The sequence below is a fragment of the Myodes glareolus genome, chromosome 14 (genome assembly GCF_982192425.1).
Source record: "Myodes glareolus chromosome 14, mMyoGla1.1, whole genome shotgun sequence".
In the NCBI taxonomy this organism is placed as follows: domain Eukaryota; kingdom Metazoa; phylum Chordata; class Mammalia; order Rodentia; family Cricetidae; genus Myodes; species Myodes glareolus.
Genome location: NC_142039.1, coordinates 72086244 through 72108034, shown reverse-complemented (window position 1 = coordinate 72108034; position 21791 = coordinate 72086244). Strand labels below are relative to the sequence as shown.

At 45.2% G+C, this 21791-nt stretch overlaps 1 long non-coding RNA gene across 1 annotated transcript; it reads left to right on the top strand.

Moving 5' to 3' along the window:
• Positions 1 to 17674: 17674 nt before the first annotated feature.
• On the top strand, positions 17675 to 20269 carry LOC148119915 (uncharacterized). Its single transcript, XR_015734953.1, has 2 exons — positions 17675 to 19391; positions 19838 to 20269. It is a non-coding gene; the product is annotated as an uncharacterized LOC148119915 (long non-coding RNA).
• Positions 20270 to 21791: the final 1522 nt, after the last annotated feature.

Here is a 21791-nt window from a genome sequence, read left to right as displayed (position 1 = left end):
GAAGGCAAGACCATCCCAGCAAGATGCCTACAGTCTGCAGTCTGCAGTCTGCGCTATAAACTCCAGCTCACCCCCCTCCCCCCCTCCAGCTCTAGCAAGCCCCTGCTGGAATCTCTGGGCTATTCCTCCAGGCTCCCAGGGCCAGCAGCAAAAGAGTTCAAATGAGGTTTTTCAGTTTGCATTGTGAGAAGAAACCCTGTAGACAACCGCAGCAGAAAACAAGTTCCAGTTAGGTGGGTTGAGAGGAATCCGGGTCTGGTGACCACTTGCTCACAAAGAGTCTTTGCAAGCTCTGACAAGGGCACAAGCCGGCGGCAGTCATTTGGCCAGGGCAAGGCATGAGGTCACATATTGGGTATTAGGATGGGCATTGGAGCTGACTGGGCTCTATTCAAGTTCTCTTCTTAATTGCTGTTACTTTAGGCCAACCCCCTAAGCCCTCTGATCCCCTGCTTCCTTAGCACATAGCTGAGCTTGGAGCTATGTCACCTCAAAGGCCACAAACACTGCAGGGGCTAATCTACCAGAGTGGGCACATAAGAAATGCATGCATAAGAGATGCATACATAAGAAATGCATGCATAAGAGATGCATACATAAGAAATGCATGCATAAGAGATGCACCTTATAGGTCGGCTTGCATTAGAATGTCAGTTCCCTGCCTTCTTCACTCTTCCTTTAAATTAACATCATTTGGCATCCCAGTGTGCTTTTGTGTTTATTTTCCATAACCCCAGAGGGGCACAGGCTCTGTCTCTGCCTGGCTTCCACCCTAGATCCCACCTACAGCCACTATCTCTCTAGATTGTGACTTGCATTGTCTCCAGATCAGGGTGAACCATTGTATATGGTCACTGTGTGACAGGCCAATTAGGGCCACCATTCTCCCCCAGATAGAGCATAGTAGATAGTGTTCTGGCCCAAAGAGTGGCTTGTATATGACCCCATGGGAGAAGTGCCACCCTAAGATGAGACAGACGAGGGAAAGCCAACCCAGAGAAGAAGCTTCCTATAGGGAGAGGGCGACGGTCCCAAGGAAGAACCAAAGACCGTGGTAGCAAACTGAGAAGGCATTAAAGAGGAGGCAGAGGTCTCTCTCTTCTGGGAGACAGGTCTTTGAGATGTGGAATCAGAAAGGGGATGGCATTGCATCGTGGGAGCCTTGGAAAATAAGAATCATAAATTTACTCACAACTGAGAGTGTGCGCGTAAGGGAAGAGGAGAGAGAAACGCGGCAGGTGTGTGGGGATAAGATTTTCAAGCATGGGACATCAAGGCAGGTCCATGTGCGAAGACACGCCTGCCCGGCAGCTTGGTCGGCCTGTCACATGGTGACTACACAAGCTATATAAGCACTGGCGGGCTCTCCTTCCTCTTAGTCTTTGCTCCTCTGAAGCCATCTCGGGCATCAATGACAGAGACATCTTTTAACAGAAGTATCGTGTCACCGAGCGTCCCTGCTCCTGCCCTCTCAAAGTCCTGCAGCCATCTTTTGCTAGGGACATCAAATCTGAGCCTTCCCGACCGTGTTCCACTCATCTTACTGAACTCAAATGCCACATTCTAGTCCCAGTGGATCTAAACGCCCCCTCCAGCTGCCCAATGACTGATCTTCTGTAGAGAGCAAGGTGACCCCTGAGTGGGCAGAAACAAAAGCCACACACAGGGTTAGAAGAGGAAAGAGTGTTTGAAAGCTGTGAGGCTCAAAAACTCTTGGGAAATGAGACTGGCACAGCAGGAGAAGGGCTTGGACTCCGCTGGCCCCTGTTGTGAGGTATCTTAGTCACCAGCAGCAGACGTGGAGGGAAAGACGGTGCCACGGAAAAGCCGGTGGGGGAGTGCCCTGCGGCCAATGGGGACACAGCTGTACATTCAGGTAGCTACCATCTGACCCCTGCACAGAGCCAACCAGGCTACCCTCTCCCCGTAGTTCCCCAGTCTGCCAGCAACCCTGTCGCTCAGAGCCATCAGTCCTCAACACTGCCCACCATCTCAGTCCAGATGCCCACACTCTCCATCTCCCTTAGGGAAGATGACCGGAACCCTTCAGTTAGCCTTCCTGCTTCCTCACCTGACCAACTGCATCCACGGAGAAGGGAACCGGCACACAGCAAACATGTATCGTTGGAGACATTAACATCAAAATCTCCAGACAGCTCAGAGGGAGAGGGCGCTGTCCTGGTTTTACTAGAGAGGAAGCTGAAGCTCTCAAGTTTTGTTCTTCCCAATGCAAAGGGCTTGTGAGATGCCAGCTGAGCCAGGGTCTGAGCCCTCCTTTCCTAACTCCCAGGTAGATCTAAAATTCCTTCTGTCCCCTTCCCTCTTTCCCCGTCCTCCCATTTCTTCTCCTTTCCTCCTCTTTCTTTCCTTCTTCATTCCCTTCCCCAGAAACCGTGATCCTCCTGCATCGGCCTCCTGCGCAACCTGTACGGGTCCTAGTTCCAATTCCATTTAGTCCCCTCATTTGAATTCTTCAAAGATTCCCCCCCATGGCTTTCAAAAATAATTTCTAGTGTTTTGAGTCAGCACAGAGCTATTAAAAATATCTCATCCTAGTCTTATGTTCCTCTCTAACCAAGTACTGAAGTAGGAGTAGTCTAATAAGCAACAGAATTCCTCACGGCTAGGTGGCATGCCCAGGTCAGGACAATGGCAGCAGCAGGTTGCTTGTGCTTTCAAGATGGCGCCTTGAATGCCACATCTTCTGATGGGAAGGAACGTTGTCCTCACTTGACCAAAGAAACACTCGCTTTTCAAGCCCTGGTATGTGTATGCTCATATGTGCACTAGTGCGTGTGGAGGTCAGAGTGTGTGCTCATATGTGCACTAGAGTGTGTGGAGGTCAGAGTGTGTGCTCATATGTGCACTAGTGCGTGTGGAGGTCAGAGTGTGTGCTCATATGTGCACTAGTGCGTGTGGAGGTCAGAGTGTGTGCTCATATGTTCATTAGTGAGTGTGGAGGTCAGAAGTGACAGCAGATAGGATTCAATATAAAAGGGGTGACACCAGGCACTTGCCTGTCCACTTTCCTAGGTGACACCTCTCCTGAGGTCACCATGAGTGGGGGCGGGGGGTGAGGTGCAGCCTGAGAGAGCAGAGAGCTGTCTTTCTTAATTTATTAAAAAATTTTAACTTTGAGATTAGAATGTCTGCCAAAAACTGTGTGCTCTCTGTGTGTCAATATATGTGTGCTTGATTCTCTCTGTGTATACGTGTGTGTGAATGTGCGTATGTGTAAAATGTATAGGCTGGGCGATGGCACACATCTTTAATCCCAGCCCTCGGGAGGCAGAGGCAGGCAGAACTCTGTGAGAGTGAGGCCAGCCTGCTCTACAAGAGCTAGTGTCCAAGACGGGCTCCAATGAATGTATATACATGTGTATATGTATGAGAGTGTATGTGTGTATATATGCAGGTGTGTAAGTGTGTGTATGTGTCCCTGTGTGTGAGTGTGTGTACATATGCATGTGAGTGTGTATGTACAGGCACAGACATGTGAGCATGCACACGTGTATGTGCACTGGTTGCTTGATGTGCTGTGACCAAGAGTTTCCCCTGCTGCCAAGAGGATTTAATAAACTCCCTGCTCCTCTCTTGCCTGCAGTTGTCACGGGATGACTTATGCAGAACATCCGACTTGGAATTCTCACTAGGAGCACGTCCATCTGAGGCAATCACGTGTCACTGACCAAAAAATAAACCTGGATATATAGACATCTGGCTGACAGTGTGATGTCCTAAGACATAAAACAGATCTTAATGACATAGTTAGATGCCTCAATTTCCCTTGTATCTGGGACAAGCACGCTCTCAGAATCCATGTCTATACATGGAGTTGGCCACACGATCACATAACTCACAGGGAAATTCAGAGCAGATGGTTGTCGAGTAGCCGGGATTCTCTTAGGATTGTGTTTTAATGAAAAAGGGACACAGGGCAGACTTTTACATGCTTCGTGGATAGCGCAACATAGCTACTTGAAAGGAATAGTTATATTCCAGATAGTCTGATTTTTAATCAACAATATGATTACTTTATTGTCTGGTCTGGTACAAGCCAGATGGCAAAGTATGCAGGCATTGTGAGCAGAAGGGAGAGGGCCACGGGGAGAGGGCTACACGGTGCCTCGTCCCTCATGTGGTCCTTTCTGCTCTGGCTGGCAACGGAGACATTTCCTGGGGCCCTTTGCAGTAGTATCCCACGGATTTAGTGCCCGTTTTTAAGAGAATGGGGGTAAACATGAGCCAACCTTAATCCCAGTTACAGAGACTGCTCTCTGGCACAGCCCACACAGACACGCTTAGCAGGACCACTGTGCTGGTGTTTACTCCACTGAGTTGGCTTCATCTGACATCATTGTTTGGATCCTCGTTTGGAAGAATGTTCCAGACGTTCTTTCCTAGGGAGGAAGAGTGCTCCTCTCAAGACAAATGCCTGCCTTGCTGAGATAAAGTGCACGATGTCTGTTCCACGTGTCCACCCCATACACCCACTTCAGATGACCGAGCGGAATAAGGTGGAACCACAGGCCAGCGTCTCCTCTCTTTGTAACTTGGCAAGGGAAGAAATGGATGGGAGGTCTGGTGGGTAAGTGGATTAGAAGATGACTCAAGGCAAACAATGACTGGGTTTTCTGGCACAAAGAAGAGGTTGTTTCACTCGGCTGTGCAATGAGTCTAGGTGCTCTACTGAGGGAAATCACCCTCTGGGCGAGGCGGCTGCAAGTGCAGGCTACCAAGAGAGGGCTGCATCAACCATCCTCTGAGTGCAGAGCAGGGGGGAAGCCAGAGGAGGCTGAACAAGCTTTTTTATCTTGCTCCTGGGTGCAAGAAGCCTCCCCCACTGTATTCTTCTGCATGAGACCACCTCACGCCCTTCCACGTGAGACCACCTCACGCCCTTCCACGTGAGACAACCTCACGCCCTTCCACGTGAGACAACCTGAAATCCTTCCTTCCATGTGAGAACACCTTAAGTCCTTCCACGTGAGACCATCTCAAGCCCTTCCACGTGAGACCACCTCAAGTCCTTCCATGAGAGAACCCCTCAAATCCTTTTACATAAGAACCCCTCAAGCAGCCTTTTTTTCAGTTTGACAGAGCGAATGGTAGACATCGAAAAATGACAAAAGTATCCTTAACCTGAAAAATCACTTTTCTAATCGTAGCAATTACAAAAATCATCCAAAAAGAGAGTAGACCTTGAGGCCTTTAGACAGACTTGTGCGGAGTGCTGCTGTGGCCCTGGGTCTCCGTGATCTCAAATATCGACTGAGTGCTTGTTCCACACTCAGACGTGGTGCTCTGGGAATTACAGGCAGCAGAGTAAGTTGCCTTTAAGCTGCCATGACAAAAGGGAAGGTTTGCAAGCAGCATGGCTGACAACTTTCTCATGAATGTGGAGAGGAGTCCCCCACTCTGATCCTTCCTCACCTGTGTCCTCCAGCTCCCCGCAGAGATGCAGAGGCCACAAGCAATCAGAGCAGAACTGCATTCAAATGATTGACAGGATACTCGGGTGAGGGTCCCCTGACTCTCCCTGCCTTCTTCCGAGATAAACATCAATAGTTGACCAGCAATAGTCAACCAACAAAAGTCAACCAGCAGGTTGAGTGGTGGTGATATAGGCCTTTAATCCCAGCACTTGGGAGGCAGAGGCAGGTGGATCTCTGTGGGTTTGAGGCCAGCCTGGTCTACAAAGCAAGTTTCAGGACAGTCAGGACTGTTACACAGAGAAATCCTGTCTCAAAACAACAGCAACAACGAAAGTCAACCAGCCCAACTGTGATGATCTTTGGTGAGCAGACCTAGCTGAACTCCCAAAGATGGCAGCAGTTTTGCTGTGGGGCAACTGGATAATAGACATTTATGTTTTTTATAATATTTCAAATGTAGAGATGTTCTTACCAAAGGTCTAACACAGGCTATCAGGAAAAAGCTCTTCCAACCATGAACCAACCACCTAGAAGTCACAAGGGAAATCCGCTGCTGCTGCTGTAGCTATACAGATCTTCCCAGACTGGTCACTCGCTACCTAGAAGCCCTGAGATGTCTTCATGGCTGTGTGGTACACAAGCTAGGTGGACACCTGGGAGCAACTCAAGGTCCCAGGCCTAGAGAAAACACGTCACCATCCAAGTTCTTTAGATCATCTGTATGTGTGTGAAGATAAACTTTGCATAAATGAATCAGCAAGAAACCAAGCTGCTGAGGTCTGAATGTGCACCTTCTCCCCCAACAGTGTGACAGAATCCAACAGTAGGGCCGTCAGTAGGTGGTTAGGTTGTGAATGTGGAGCTCTTGTGAATGAGAGAGGAGGCCCATGTGAGGTCCCGGTGGAAAGGCTCCACTCTGTGCACCAGGAGCCAATCGCCTAGGAGGCGCCACATCTGCCAACTCCTTGATCTCAGAAATCCCAGCTTCCAGAGCTGCAAGAAATAAACTCCTGTTGTTTATATGCCATAGGCTTTATAGTGGTTCACTGGAGCATTCTAAATGGACACTCACAGCCCTTCTATTTCCACCAGAAAACTGCATCATGCAATTGCTTTTGATCTTTGCTCCTGTGCCAAGTGAAGTCGAGAGACACAAACTTCAGGTAATTCCTCCTGAGCCACGGTGTACTGAGGATGTGTGCTGCCGGAACACTGGGGTTTTTGATGGATGGTGTGGGGACCACATCACCAGTGGGAAATGACCAAGGACTTAGCTTTTCATAAGCACTGATCACAGTACCTGAGTATTTTTGGATTACACGTAAGGCTTTATTTCTCTTAAAAATGTTTCTGCCTTAAAATACTTCCATAACCCACAGGAAAAACAATAATGAGGATGAAATATTTGGTGAGTTAGGCATGCTCCTAGTTCATTACATGGAAAGACATGGAGATTTTTTTTTTGAAATGAAATTCTATATTGTCTTGAGTTTCGGATACATCCTAAAGACATGAGACAGTTTGAGATGTACACACGGTCTGGCAAAGCCTTCCTCATGATTACTATGATGTTCAGGGCACAACGTATATGAATGCTATTTTTGTCTTTCCGTCTCCCTGTGGAAAATCCTGGTTTTGAACTTGGACCTGTCAGAGTCCACCTCTGTGTTACATTTTGATTGTTTCAGCATAAATTCTCTTTGTGTGTTTGCTAAACAGGACGGCATTGCCATGGATACTTTCCACGGCCCCACCACTTCCCTCGCACACCCTGGCACCTTCTTCCAAAGCTACCGCATATGATACCAATTGAACATATTAGCATGTCATTTGTTTCCAACATGGATGGGAAATCCAGAGAAATATGATCCAAAGGGAGGGGGCATATAATGAGAGGGAACGGAGGACTGGGACACACAATTTGTCTTGGAAAATGTTTGGGGAGTGTCTTTCTGAGCTCGTGTGAAACCGTCCATACGAAGGGGCACACTTAGTTGTGCTCACAGAATGGCGAGGAGGCAGGAGACAGGCACACAATGAAAGAAGACAGCTTTCCCTGACCCTTGGTCATGGGCACTGAGAGTCAACACCCACTATGACCTTAAAGATGACCATTGCTCAGCCTTCATGTTCCTTACACACCCGTGCTGGATAGGGTGAGACCTTTCCCTGCTCCTGCCCTACCCCTTATCTAGTCTGCTAGTCTCACTGTCCAGAAGACATCCTTTCTAAACCACAGCCGTAGACGCAGCTTTGTTCTGCACCAACACTGTCGGTGCACAACCCCGCCCCACCCCAGGACAGAATTCCAAACCCCTCTGTGGCCCTAGAAGCCCTTTGTGGTCCTCTTCTGCTCTTCTGCCAACTGCCAGGTCAACCCGCCCCTTTGCATCATGATGTATGAACACTGTCAGGGCTCAGAGCCTGCCTGCCTGATCCTGATGACCCCAAATCTGGGTCGGGGTCCTTGCCATCCTGCTGTGGCAGATCCAAATTTCTTCTCCTCAGTTAGGAAGGAGACACAAGCGAATTATCGCAACTGAGGCAATAGACCATACCGGGAACACAGTTTTCACAAGACAGAAAAGGACTCAGATTCTCTGTCTTACCTTTGCTTTTGGTACAAGGCCTACATACAATGAACACTTAATAAATACCTTCATGATGGCAATGCGTGTCACCTGGTCTGATGAGTCATGTCCTCGCTGCAGCCGTTCCCATGGGCAGCCAGCCTGTCCCAAACCACTTTACACTCCACCTCAAAGGAACTGTTCAAAACAACTGCACACTTTGCTTTAAAGATGATAAATCATGCTTTGACCAAGGATTAGAAAGAGAGCTACAGTGGTTTCATTTCCATATCTCCCTTTGCCATCTTGAGTTAACAATGATTTTTGGTTGATTTCCAGCTGTACTATTGGCAGGCTAAGACTACTGGGCCATGCCAGATTTCAGAGTCCAGGTCAGAAACAAAAAGGCTTAATTACAAGCTTCCTCCTACTGGAACCACCCAGAGCCAACTATCCGGCATTCCTGGACAGCCAGACAAGGGCAAAGCAAACGCCAACCAATGGTTCTGAGGTCTTTCTCAGACACCCACGTCACTTCTGTCCTGTCCCCTAAAGCCGTGGCAGGCACTAAGGTGGCATGATCAGTGACATGAAGGCTAACACCACACGTGGCCACAAAGAGCATTGCTGTAACTTGAGCATCGGGGCACACATCTACACGCTCAGCTCTGGCTGGGGCGGGCTAGGACTCTTGTTAGTTTAACAGCCTGGATCTTATAACAGATTTGATGCTGACCTGGAACTACACAGTGAGACTTTGTCTCAAAGAACCCACATAATTAAAATTCAAGGACTATTGGTTGCTGCTGTGACCAGCAGACAGAACCTCATGGAGGGACGACTCTTGTTGTGTCTGTTTTTGGAAGTGTTAATCCATTGGAATGAGAAGGTACCTGCAGCAGTGCTGTCCTTGACAGCAGGAGAGGGTGGTGTCTTACCAGGGCGCGAAGAGGAACCTGGGCTTGAATTATACCCTTTACACAGCTACACACAGAGATCTGCATTCATTCTACAGCCTCCTAGAAAGTGCCAACAGCTGAGGGTAATACTGGCATAGGTAAGCAGGTCCATCTTCAAGATCTGAGCCAGTTGGGGCTTTCCAAGCCGAAACGAAAGCAACAGTGTTGTTGTGAACAGCCCTGATTAGTATAAACGCACAAGGGGGATCCTAGGAGGTCTCACTGCAAAACCCGCCTGGCAGACAACCACACTTCAGGACAAGGATTCTTGTTTCAGGACAATAGCAAGTGTTGCTCATTTCTCCTATTCGTTCACAGCATCTGAGGTGTCAGTGATCCATCTCTTGATAATGAATTAAACTCAGGGATACACAGTGAATTGTCTAAGTTCTCAGAGCAAGAACATAGGAGGGCCAACCTAAAGAAGAGCCTGTTCAAGCCGGGTGGTGGTGGTGCATGCCTTTAATCCCAGAACTCAGGAGGCAGAGACAGAGACAGGCAGATCTCCGTGAGTTCGAGATCAGCCTGGTCTACATAGTGAGTTCAGGAAAGCTAAAACCACACAGAGAAACCTTGTCTTGAAAAAAAAAAAAGCCAGTTCATTAAAAGGGGTTTTACAAAATGCCTTGGGAGAGGTGTCACCTACATCAAAATTCATACCACAAAGTTTATGGAAAACACCCTGATGGAACAAGTCTTTCTTTGTCTCGCCAGCTACCTAAACTTATTATTAATTAATGACAGCTCAACCTTTGCTTAGGACTGTTCTCAAAATTAACCCATTTATATTAATCTACACTCTGCCATGTGCCGTTCTCCACACAGCCCATCCTGCTTCCTCTGAGTCTACACATTGACTCTGCCTTTCTTCTTCCCAGAGTCCTCACTCTGCCCGGAAGTACCATCTATGTCCCCTCCCTAGTTATTGACTTTTTATTACACCAATCATAGCAATACAGTTTCATACATTGTACAAATATCTCATAACATCTCCTCCTTTTGTCTAAATAAAAAGGAAAGATTTTTAACTCTAATACAGTAAAAATTATATACAATAAGAGCAATTATCAAGTAAGAATTACATTCACAATGCCCAGTCCATTTGGAGAAATTATTTTCTATTTTATCTTGATGAGTTCAAAGGTTTATACCTAAACCATTTTCTATCATGACTTGTATTATCATCCTAACAATATCTTTTTAGACCTTAGAATATCTTCTTAGGAAAACAACTTAAGCTTTTGTTTCTCAACAGTATAAACTTTACATCTCTTATGTGAGCTTATTTTCTAAATTTTGTAACAAAGAAAACTGTAACTATAACTATCTAGTCTTTAACCCATCAAAGACCCATGAAGGATATAACACTAACTGAGTAACAGGAAGTGCAGAGCAAATAACTTCCCAAATTGTAGAAATGACAGAAACAGCTGGCTGCTTGGACAGTCACCCAAGGTTCCTCTGTAACATTGGGGTACCCATCTTTGGCCTATAGTTCTAGATTAGCTGACAGATTTTTCTGTGAAGCAGGAACTTTGAAAGACTTTCATACCTTATCTTGGCAAAGTTTGGCATTTGATTCCTTTTGGTTTCTGCTTGCTAATTTGCGCAGCATGCTGTCAGCAGTTGAGGCAAGGGCAGTTTCTTGTCCAGTGGCTAACTTTTGCCATAAAGAAAGCAAACTCCATGTGGAGTTTCTTTAATGCCTATCATTGGTGCTGCTGGGAGCATATGTGTCTCACTGTCATGAAAAGCTTCTTTATTAAAACATTTTAATGCCATACTCTCTATATCTCTGAAGTGTTTGAAGTCCATCTGTCAAAAAATGTATCTCTGCTTGACCTTTAAAACTTACCTAACCTGGCCACAAATTTGATTGTGATTGATGGCTAACTACTAACCTACATTTCTTAATTACCTCAGACAGTTTGTAATAATAGCCTTTAAGGACTAGAACTTTACATTACATTGTAAAATGAGCTGCATAGGTACAGTATCTTAAACAAGAGCAGGAACATATACACAACATGTTAAAACAAAATAACCTTAAATTTGCATCAGTACACAAAAATATCCTAAACAAGAATAGGCACATTATACACAGTATGTTGTGGAGATTACTTTAACTATGTAAAGATGTGCTACATTTGTTTATGCTGTGGAATATTATTTTGACTGTATAAAGGTGTATTACATTGGTTTATGCTGCATTTGTTTAATTATGAAAGGATATGTTGCATTGTTTTACCTTGCCTACCAAAGGCACTGATTGGTCTAATAAAAAGCTGAATGGCCAGTCGCTAGGCAGGAGAGGGACAGGTAGGGTTGGTAGGCAGAGAGGATAAAAAGAAGGGAAAATCTAGACTCGGGAGAAACAAGAGAAGAAGGAGGAGGACAGAATGAGGGAGGTGTTGCAGCCAGAAACCAGGCAGCTGCCAGCCGTTCTGATACGAGAAGCAATGAGAACAGAGGAAAGTAAGTGAAAGAAAGAAAAGAAAAGTAAAAAGCCCCGAGGCAAAATGTAGATAAAGAGAAACAGGTTAATTTAATTTATAAGAGCTAGCCAAAAACAAGCCTAAGCTAGGTCAACCATTCATAACTAATAAGCCTCTGTGTCATGTTTTGGGAGCTGGTTGGTGGCTCAAAGAAAAAGTCTGGTACAACAGTATTATAAAAATAACTTTAAATTTGTATTGATATACAAAAGTCCATACCAATGTAAAATATTTAAGACTAGTAGTTGCTTTTTTAGCTTAAAAGTGGATTCAATAATCTACCCTTTTATCCTATCGTTCCTATAACCCCCTTTTCTTTTCAGAACAAGATCCCTGAATCTAATTTTGTTTGCTTAGCTTCCTCCCTAACTATGGCCAGTAACAAATTACAACTAACCCCCTAAATGATGATAAACATCTACAATCCACTGAAAAGCCAAAAACCACCCACCCCGCCTCTTGGTAATGTGGACGCCGTGTTCTTTAGATTGCTTCCTGTTGTCTGAGGATCACAGCATCTTTAGGGGACCCTGAAAAAACTGAGACAATGGTCAAGCCCTGGGAGAGATAGCTGTATCATCCTTTGGAGACTTCAAAGGTCACTGTTAGGAGTGGCCATGGTTCACTGCAGAAAACTTAAATGTTTTAAATGTCATACGCAGCAGACCTCAGAGAGGTTAAAGGATCACAATCTATTAAATACATCTGGGGTACACAAGCTTAATTCCTAGTTACCTGATTCAGACTCAAGCCAAAAATCACATATAATAAGCTAGATGAAGCCTCTTTCCAGAATTTGTTAGTGCTCTATATGACTTAATATCAGAACACAAAGTTTAAACACACACACACACACACACACACACACACACACACACACATATATATAAATCTTATAAATTTTGAGATAATAGTTATACTTTGAGAAAAGTTTTAGAAAGTCAAAATGAAAAAAGAATCATGTGACTAATGGTCACAGAAGAGTCCCCTAATTTTGGTCTTTCTTCTGCCCCATACCAGGTGGCTCTTCTGACATGGGACAGAGATGTTTGGATTCTTTTTTAACAAGCATGCTTGGGTTTAGAGAAGGAGAGAGCCACACTCCAACTCCAAAGCCAGCTTTAATTTTTAATTTAAAGGAACCCCCCAAAATCATTTGCACTATATGTCTGTAGAGAACATCAGAAACAAACATTTGAGAAGATTTATGAAATTTTATCCTGATGGAAATGTGACATACCAATAGGACAACTTACTCTTTTTCTTAGGACAGTTTCTCTGAATGATATGTCCTTCTTCAGGTGTCTCATTTGTCCAGTGGTCTTCAGATTCCTTCGCTGGATGCTTTTATTTCCATGGAAAGACAAAAACAAAACCCTGCCCCAGCTCTAACTTTGGGGAGTTTCTCTTTTTGGGAGGTTATGTCTGATCAAACGAAAGGCATTTGTTAGTCTTATAAGTTAGTTTAGATTGAATGGTCATACTGTCTGATAAACTATCACCTCTTCTAATCAAGAGCTCTCTCCTGTTCGAATCTAATCTCTATCAATTTTGATGATATTTATAGCTTTTCTTCTCCTGTGGAAATATAAGCAAAACCCCTTCCCCGACATAACACATGTCTTGGTTTCAATTCTGAGTTCAGTATATGTTTAAAATATTCTGTCTGGTTTAATTCATCAGGGTTTTGTTTTTGTTTTTGTTTTCTTGTTTTACTATCCACTGTCTCTCTGCAGCTGTTGTTCCTTTCTCATTATCATTAAAAAATTAAAGTTAATAAAGCATTGTGTAATCTGTCTCTAGGGGGTCTTTATTACCCCTCTCTGTTTTTTAAGCATATCATTTAAAGTGTAATTAGATCTTTCTGTAACTGCTTGTCTTGTAGGATTGTGTGGTATACCTATAATATGCTTTATATTGTAATATGCAAAAAAACTGTTTTATTTTACTAGAGACATATGCTGGAGCATTGTGAGTGTTAATTTCAACAAGCATTCCCATAATGGCCATAATTTCTAATAAATGTGTAATTACAGAATCAGCCTTTTCTCAACTCAAAGCAGTTGTCCATTGAAGTCCTGAATATGTAGCTATGGTATGGTGCACATACTTCAGTCTTCCAAACTCTGCAAAATGAAACACATCTATTTGCCAAATTTCATTTCTTTGAGTTCCTTTAGGGTTACATTCAGCAGATAATGGAGTGGGAATTTCTATACTGTATGAAGATGTATTGCCGTGATTGGCCTAACAAAAAGCTGAACAGCTAATAGCAAGGTGGGAGGCATAAGTAGGACTTCCGGGAAGAGAGAGAGGAAGTCAGAGGGGTGAATCTAGGCATGAGGGAGTCGCCAGCCAGATGCAGAGGAAGCAAAAAGCACAGAAAGAGGTAACAGCCACAAGCCAAGTGGCAGAATGTAGATCAACAGGAATGGATTAACGTAAATTGTAAGAGCTGGTTAGGAATAAGCCTAAACTATAGGCCAAGCTTTCATAATTAATAAATCTCCATGTCATTGTTTGGAAACTGGCTGGTGGGATAGAAAAAGACTTGTTACACTCTGACTCACACTTTTGGGGGTGGAACCCTTAACATCCCCAACACATTCAAAAACCCTGCTGAGGATCCTGGTATCCACTAACAGATGGGATCATCCTGTTGAACCTAAATTCCCGCCTTGAAAGTTCCCATCTTTTCCAATTACACTCAAACTAGGTTTCTTAGATAGGGAAGAAGTAAGGCGGCCTTCCTTCATCCAGATGATGTGACTGGTACGGGACTGAGAAGGGGGCTTCCATACTACGGTAGAGATGCAGTGTAGTAGAGGAACCATTCTGAACCACGGAAGGACAGTGTCTGCTGGTGCTTCTATGGGAACGGTTCTGATTTGTAGCTTAGACTGGTCTGAACAGATTTCCTACAGCTCTAGCAGTCAAGCAGATCTCTTTTTGGAGTTCAGGAAGAAAGAGCGACCACCACTCTAGCTGGAGACTGCAGGGTCGCCCACCAGCAGAGGCAGATAGAGAAGCAGTCAGGCCATGGCAGGGCTGTCACTCTGGGTGGAGTCACCTCAGTCTCTGAAGTCCGTTCCAGCTCTCCCTAGCTTGCAGAGGGGCTGAGGAATCTGGGCAAAGCAAACACAGTTCCTTTCCGGAATTAAAACCTCATACTCATGTTCTGCCTCTACAGAAAGTTTATAAACAACAGGTTCACCATAAGATAAAATTGGCCAGAGTGTTCTGTGATGGAACCTCATGGCAGAAATGTCAAGGAAGCTCTAGGGAGGAGTAATGGATCCATGTGGGTCCAAAGCACTAGATTTACCACACGGTCTTCAACGTTCCTAGCTATTGTTTGTTTACCGCCAGCGCCATCCATTGTAAAGGCTGCAGGGTTTTCCTATGCACATGTTTGTGACACCCTTGTGTCTATAGCTAAGACTCTCTGGGTCTTGGACTACATGTCTGTGTTCATGCCAATGGCCAGATGGAAGCTTTAGAAATTAAATATATAGTAACTAAAAATTAGAAAAACGTGAATCATTGTTATGCTAAACAAAATAAGTGAAGAGAAAAGTGACTGGGCTTCTCTGGGCTTCTCGAGAGGACACAAAGGGCAAGACAAAGGCTAGTGGTGAAGTCGATGGGGAGTGCTGGGAGATGTAGGCGAGAACGTCCCGGGGCGAGCAAGCAGGAGGACCCAGGCAGATGGACCAGCAAGGAGGGGAGATAGAAAACTGAGGCTTGACAGCCTTTAACCATCAAACTTGCCAAAATGGAATTGGATTGTAGCAGAGGCTAATCCATCCGCTGTGAAAATGGAGATATTTTGTTCACCTTTGCTATCTTTCTCAGTGTAACTTTTTTCTCTCCATTCTTTCTTCTTGACTGTTCTATTTATTTGTTTTTGAGAGAGGGCCCTGCCCTTTATAAACCCAGGCTTGGAGCTCACTATGTAGGCCCGTCTGACCTTGCATCAAAACAAGTTTTCCGCACAGAAAGGAGCAAAGACGTGCGACAGCTGTGTTACAGTAACCGGCAGAATAGATGCATAAGAAAGCAACATAGATGGAGGACACCTCAACACAGTAAGCACACAGACAATGGACACACATGCCGTGTTGTTCACCAAACTGCAGAGAACACACACTTCCATGCGTATGGCAATTTTATACAGCCTGACCAAGCAGTAGCTACAGAGAAGCTTTCTGCTGATAAAGCCGCAAGCTACCAGTTTCTGTCTCATGCACAGAATTGTTTTTATACTGTTCCCACAGTAGTTTGGGATTCTGTATTCTGTCTAAGATTATTATGATCCTCTATAGCAGGGGTCAGGAATAGCCCTCTGTGATGTCAGAGATACAGACTTTTACACACACACACACACACACACATGCACACAAGTGCATGTGCATGCACAAGATATTCATTCTTTAAAACCCCAGTTCAAAATGGCTGCTAGAATGCAACCAGTGGAAGCTATGTGCCTAGTACAGGATGAAAATAAAAAGACTAGGGATTCAACAATGCCATTTAAAACACTTTGTAAGGGACTGGTGAGATGACCCGGTGGTTAGAAGCACTTGCTGATCTTCCTTTGGACGGGAGTTTGGATCCCAGCACCCACATGAGTTGACTTACAACTGCCTGTAACTCCAGCTCCAAGGGCATCGTATAGCCTCCTCTGGTCTCCATGGGTGCTTACACACACACACACACACACACACACACACACACACACACACACACCTTAAAAAGTAAAAGAAAGACTTTCTAAAACTTGCGAATACTGTTTCTGCTTCTATCATACCTGACTCATGGAAGGCTGGGATTAAGTACCCCACCACATTCACCACATGGTGCTAGCCCAGGAAAGGATCATAGTTCAGAACTGACACATGGCTTCCAGTGGACACATTGCTTTAGCATCATCATGAAGTTGAAAACCCCCAACTCAAACACTGTAAGTCAGAGACCGTGTTCCTTTGGGATGAGGTGGAATCAGAACGGCCAGGAATGAAGAGGCATCGTTAATCGAGCGAGCGCTGCATCTCTTTGCTGCCTCTCATGTTAAAATGAGTATGTTCTGTGGGAGCTGAGGCACTAATAAGGACAGCCGCTGTTTCACGTGGGATGTCCAGGGCTAAGTCAGAGGCAACTGTCGGGAGGCCAGATGTTATTCCCATTGCTGCATTTTAGTGTTTTCCTGGAAATGATCTCATCACAATGGCAACTGTTGTCCAACTGGGCATGCTATTTATAGCCTCAGCTCCTTTGCTGGGGTTTGAAACACACCAGACTGAATGCGCAGCTTTGAACGTTGAGTTCATCCTGGAGAATCCTTTGGCTGGGGCTGCCATGTGTCGATTTTGACGACTCGTGTCGTATGTACACATGTTATCCTGACCTTGAGTTAAGGTGTAGTTCTGAGTGACACTTTCGTGTGAACCAACACGGCAAGTCACATACTTCACTATTCCCTCTGGCAAAGGAAAAAATTGACTGCACCTAATTATCTCCTACTGATTAACACTGACAGGGTCGTTTAGTCGTCCTAAACAACATCAATACTTCAAAGAAAAAAGGCTACCAGAAGAAATATGAGAATAAGGCCTTTTATCCATAGTCATTGCTTGGTTTTCTTTTTATCTTTAAAGTTAGAGGTAAGGAGAGCTATCATGGAAAAAGAAACTTTTTTGAGACTATCATGGGTCTTTTCATAGTTTTCTAATTTTGATTTTATACATTCATCTCACAAAAATTAAGACAGCAAAACAAGAGTTACTGATACACATATCTATGTACACTTTTAATACTTTGTTGAAATGATGTGAAATTGAACATTTAGAGAGAGTTCTCTATCGAATATCAGTATGAAGGAAATGAACATATTCCCTGACAAAAACCCACCGTGAACATTTCCAGCCGCCATCTATAGGCCAGGCCCGGTGATACCTGGTTCCCAGACACTGTCATAGGCCAGCCCCCCCTGCTATCTGGTTCCTATGCTCCATCTCACTTTGCTGGTCAGCTTCCTGTTTCTGTGAGTAAGTGCCAGAGACAATCAGCTTATAAAGGAAAAAGGTTTGTTGGGGTTCACCGTTTCCTGGTGCTATTCCTGTGGGTCTGGTCCCTTTAAGGGCTAACCACGCCCACTCCCAGCCACTTCTGACCTCCCTCGTTGCCATCCTAACCCTCTCTCTTCTGTCCCTCTCTCCTGGCGTGTGCACATGTGTTTTCCTCTCTCTGTCCTCTTTTCTATTTCTGCCTTTCTTTCTCTCCTTCTTCTTTAAGTAATAAATGTTTACCCTTATGTTTAGCCTTACGTCTATTTATTATGTCCTGCAAGTCTTTTATCTGCCACACCCGTCCGCCTGCTCTCTGGGCCGCATGGCAGGACCAGCTCTGCCGCTCACCGCGGGAAACCTGCACCCCTTTGGTGGCAGCCTCTGCCTGGCTTGAAGGCCGCTGGGGGACCCCAACATCATATCATTAAGAACAAAATTGGTGCTGTGACTCGGATATCCTGAACCGGGTTCTTTTTCCACTCCCACCACTGACTTCCCGGATGGCTTCAATCGGTGAGTTGCTCCTTGTTCTGCTACAGACAGTTGCTTTCCTTTACCGGAATCGTGCTTGGACGACCCCGGGGGTTGGTCCGCCTGCGTTAGCACTGCATCCCATGCTGTGCATTCGACTGGGGACCGGGTCCTTAGTTTCTTTATCTTTTTTCATTTTCACTTCTTTTCTTTCCCTTTTCTCTTCTCTCGTCAACATAACCGCTGCTATGGAGTGGCCCCGGCCTCTGGTTTCTGAGTAACCTGCCCAGATCCAGCTAGGCCCATAGCACCCCACCCGTGGATCGAGGTCGTCCATGTGGTCCTGGGTGCTTGTTCTGTTTGCGCGGGTTTTCACGATTCAGACTCTGGATAGCAACCGTCCATGGCAGGCAGCCCCCGGCTTTTAAAATTCCTGCTGGCTTTTCATTCCAGCCATGACATGGTGCAGTTTTTTTGGTTCCAGCCTTTTGCCCTCCTCTGCAGCTTATGGTTCAACATGGCGGCTCAACAACAGGGCAGATCATGCCTTCAAGTCCTTCTCTTTAAGCTTAAAATCCTTACAGCTCTAAAATTGTAACTTTCCCCACAACACGTGGTCGCCGCCATGTTCACTGGGGTCAGGTAACTTTATTGCTATCTCGACTGAGAGTCAGGCCATGTGACCAAGCTCTCCCATTCTTATGTACTGTCTTCCCTTCCCCCTCCTCGGTGTTCACTGAAATCCTCTCGTTAACTCTGATTACAAGTGTTTTGCATAGTGACGCGCTTCTGATAGGGCCCATCAGAAACATGCACTTTGTCTAATTCCTGTTCAATCTTTCTATGTATAATGATTGTTCATTTCATCTCATTTCAGACTACAAAATCATAAGTCTCATATTTTAAACTGGTATGTACTTTTACCTCTCTTATATTTAATATTAAGCTATTCTCTACCATTGTCAGTTCTGCCACTAATCTTAATGTTACAAACAGTTTTTTTTTCTTTCTTTCTGTCCTTTTACAAATGTGGATCTTGCCTGTTAAGAGTCAGTACAGTCAACCTCAAACTCAACCTTCCAGACAGATTCTATACTACAGCTATACCTAATAAACTGCTGCAACTGCTCAGAGATCTGGGGAATGTGATATTTAAGTATTTAATTACTAAAAAACTTTTCATAACAAAAAGAGACAGGTTGGCTCCTAGCAGCAGCAGCACTCTGTTTCCTCCAAGAAGACAGAAGACAAACGGTCACAGAACAACGTCCATCTGCAGTTCGCTTCGACTGCCAAACGCTGACCATTGGGCAAAAACTGCCTTTCACCTAAACTAAAGACCTCCAGACATGGACAGAATCACTGGAATCGACAGCCTAGCTGCCCGGGTAAGGTAGGTCTGTCTTCCTACAGAGTTCTTAGCCCACAGGGTCTTCTGAAGCCTGACAGGCTCTGCGCTAAACAGCAAAGGTCAAATGCAACCTTCAGCGACCCTGGAAGACCCAGAAGAGTAGCTCTGGGTGCCAACCAAGTAAGTTTTCTGTCATTTTTTAATCAGTAACTCAAGTAAAATCTTATTCTTCTCAAAGATCTCTGACAGTTTGATAGCTGAGAGGTTTTGCCAGGTTGCCTCACCAAATAAAAAATATTTTTCATTGTACAAAAATATATCACAGCCATTATATGTTTAAAACTTCTATTTTTCTTATGAGTTCCAGGAAACAAAATTTAAAAACCCACCGTAAACAGGTCAGATACAAACCCCTCAATTCCCTGGTCCTAAAAAATTTTTTTTTCTTAATTTGACTTTGTCCTCTGTTCTGCCAATACCATAACCAGGTACAAGGGACACCAAACATTTCCACGCCACAGGCACCTGTCGGGAGCAGAGACCAGCTATGCCAGGATGTGGCCAGCACCCAACCTTCTCTCGGCAAAGACGACGCCCACAAATCAGCTGGAAGCAATCTTGAGAATTCGCCGTCCCAATTCCTTCAAACTGTAATGTCTAACCTTCTACTTTTTATTATAAAAAGGATCTGGGAATGTTATTCCTTTGCGGTCCCTTTAAGGGCTAACCACGCCCACTCCCCAGCCACTTCTGACCTCCCTTATCACCATCTTCCCTTCCTCTTTTGTTTTTGTCTCTTGGCGTGTGCACACGTGTCTCTGTTTTTCTCTATGTTTGTCTTTGTGTCTCTCTGTCTCCCTCTTTTTAAGTAATAAATGTCTCCCTTTTCTTTAAGTAATAAATATTTAGCTTTATGTTTACCCTTACGTCTATTTATTATGTCCTATAAGTCTTTTATCTGGCCTGCTCTTTGGGCCGCATGGCGTGACCAGCTCTGCTGCTCGCCACGGGAAACCTGCACCCCTCTGGCGGCAGCCTCTGCCTAGCTTGCAGGCTGCTCGGGACACCCCAACATCATATCATTAAAGAACAAAACCTGGTCCTCTGACCCCGTTGCTTTTGAACCTGGGGTGAGGCGGTGCATCCTGATATGGAACAGAGAGGAAAGCCCTTCCGTTCTCTTAGGTGAGATGTGAAAAAAAACGGGAGAAAGGGCAAGAAGAGACTGGCGTCCCACACTCGCTCTCAAGGGCGCCCGCAATGCCCCACCAGGCTTTCCCTCTTAGCACAACAGCAAAAGAATGCAGAGCCTGCCGCAGGAGCTCCTCTCTCAGGGCCCTTCCACATCCAGACCACAATACCCACTGAATGAGGAACTTGAGCAGAGACGAGGAGGTGCAGGTGGCCCCCTTCTTGACCAGCGAGGCTCTTGGAGATTCTGGCTGTACCTGAGTCCCAGCGGGCTGGCTCCTTAGCACACAGAGACTGTGTGGTGACAGCCCAAAGCCTGGTGCATAGTGAGACGCCTGTCCAGGGGAAATGGAAGGCATTTTCACAAGAGCAAAGAGTAAGCTGTGAACCATGCTGTTTCCCCACCGCAGGTGGGGGCATCTGAGGAGCCTTGTTTGGACCCACATCTGCCTTAGGTTGTCTCTGCTGTCCAGCCCTGAGCCACGGGATTAGGTGGCTCAGCCACCACCTTTCTCCCGTGGAAGGAGAGAATTCACCAGAAAGATTAAAGATTTCCAAACTTGCTTTCTCTTCTGAATTTAAACATTTTAAGTCATGTGTGTCTCCCTACTCCATCTTCCACCTGTGAAAACTGCTCGCGGCTACTGCTTGCCTTCCATGTGTAGAAATAAGTTAATTTCCTTACTAAAAGGAAACAAGAGCAGCATCTATGACCAGCTTTTTCCACAAAGGGTAAAACCTTTGTAACAGCATCAAGCCGTGGTGTCAAACTGCAAGCTTCCATTGTAGGTATGAGTCAGAACCAGAGGGTCAGGCCAGCACAGACCTGGAGACGTGGATCCAGCTATTCCAGCTACTTTCACAACCCTGGGTGAGTTAAGATCCAAACGTGGACTTTCAGGACAGTAAACAGCTCAGGAGCATTGAGAGAGTTCGCAGTCTGCTCAATGGCGCCCACTAGTGGAGATTTGCACTGAGGATGTTGGCGGGAGCAGGCATTTCACCTGAAGTTCTGTGCACCAGTTGATGGGGAAACTGAGGGAGAAGCAACACGGGCAGCTTCTTGGCGCCCAGTCTGGTCCATGAGAGACGTTGCCTTCTATATAAAACTCTAGCTGCTCATCATAACCTTTCATTTATTTGTGCAACGACAAGTAAGTGCAACCTAAGCAATCTAAGGGAATACACAATGTCTGGGCAAAGTGTTAGCCCTTTTCTGTTGTGCATAATTTAACAGCATTCAGATAAATG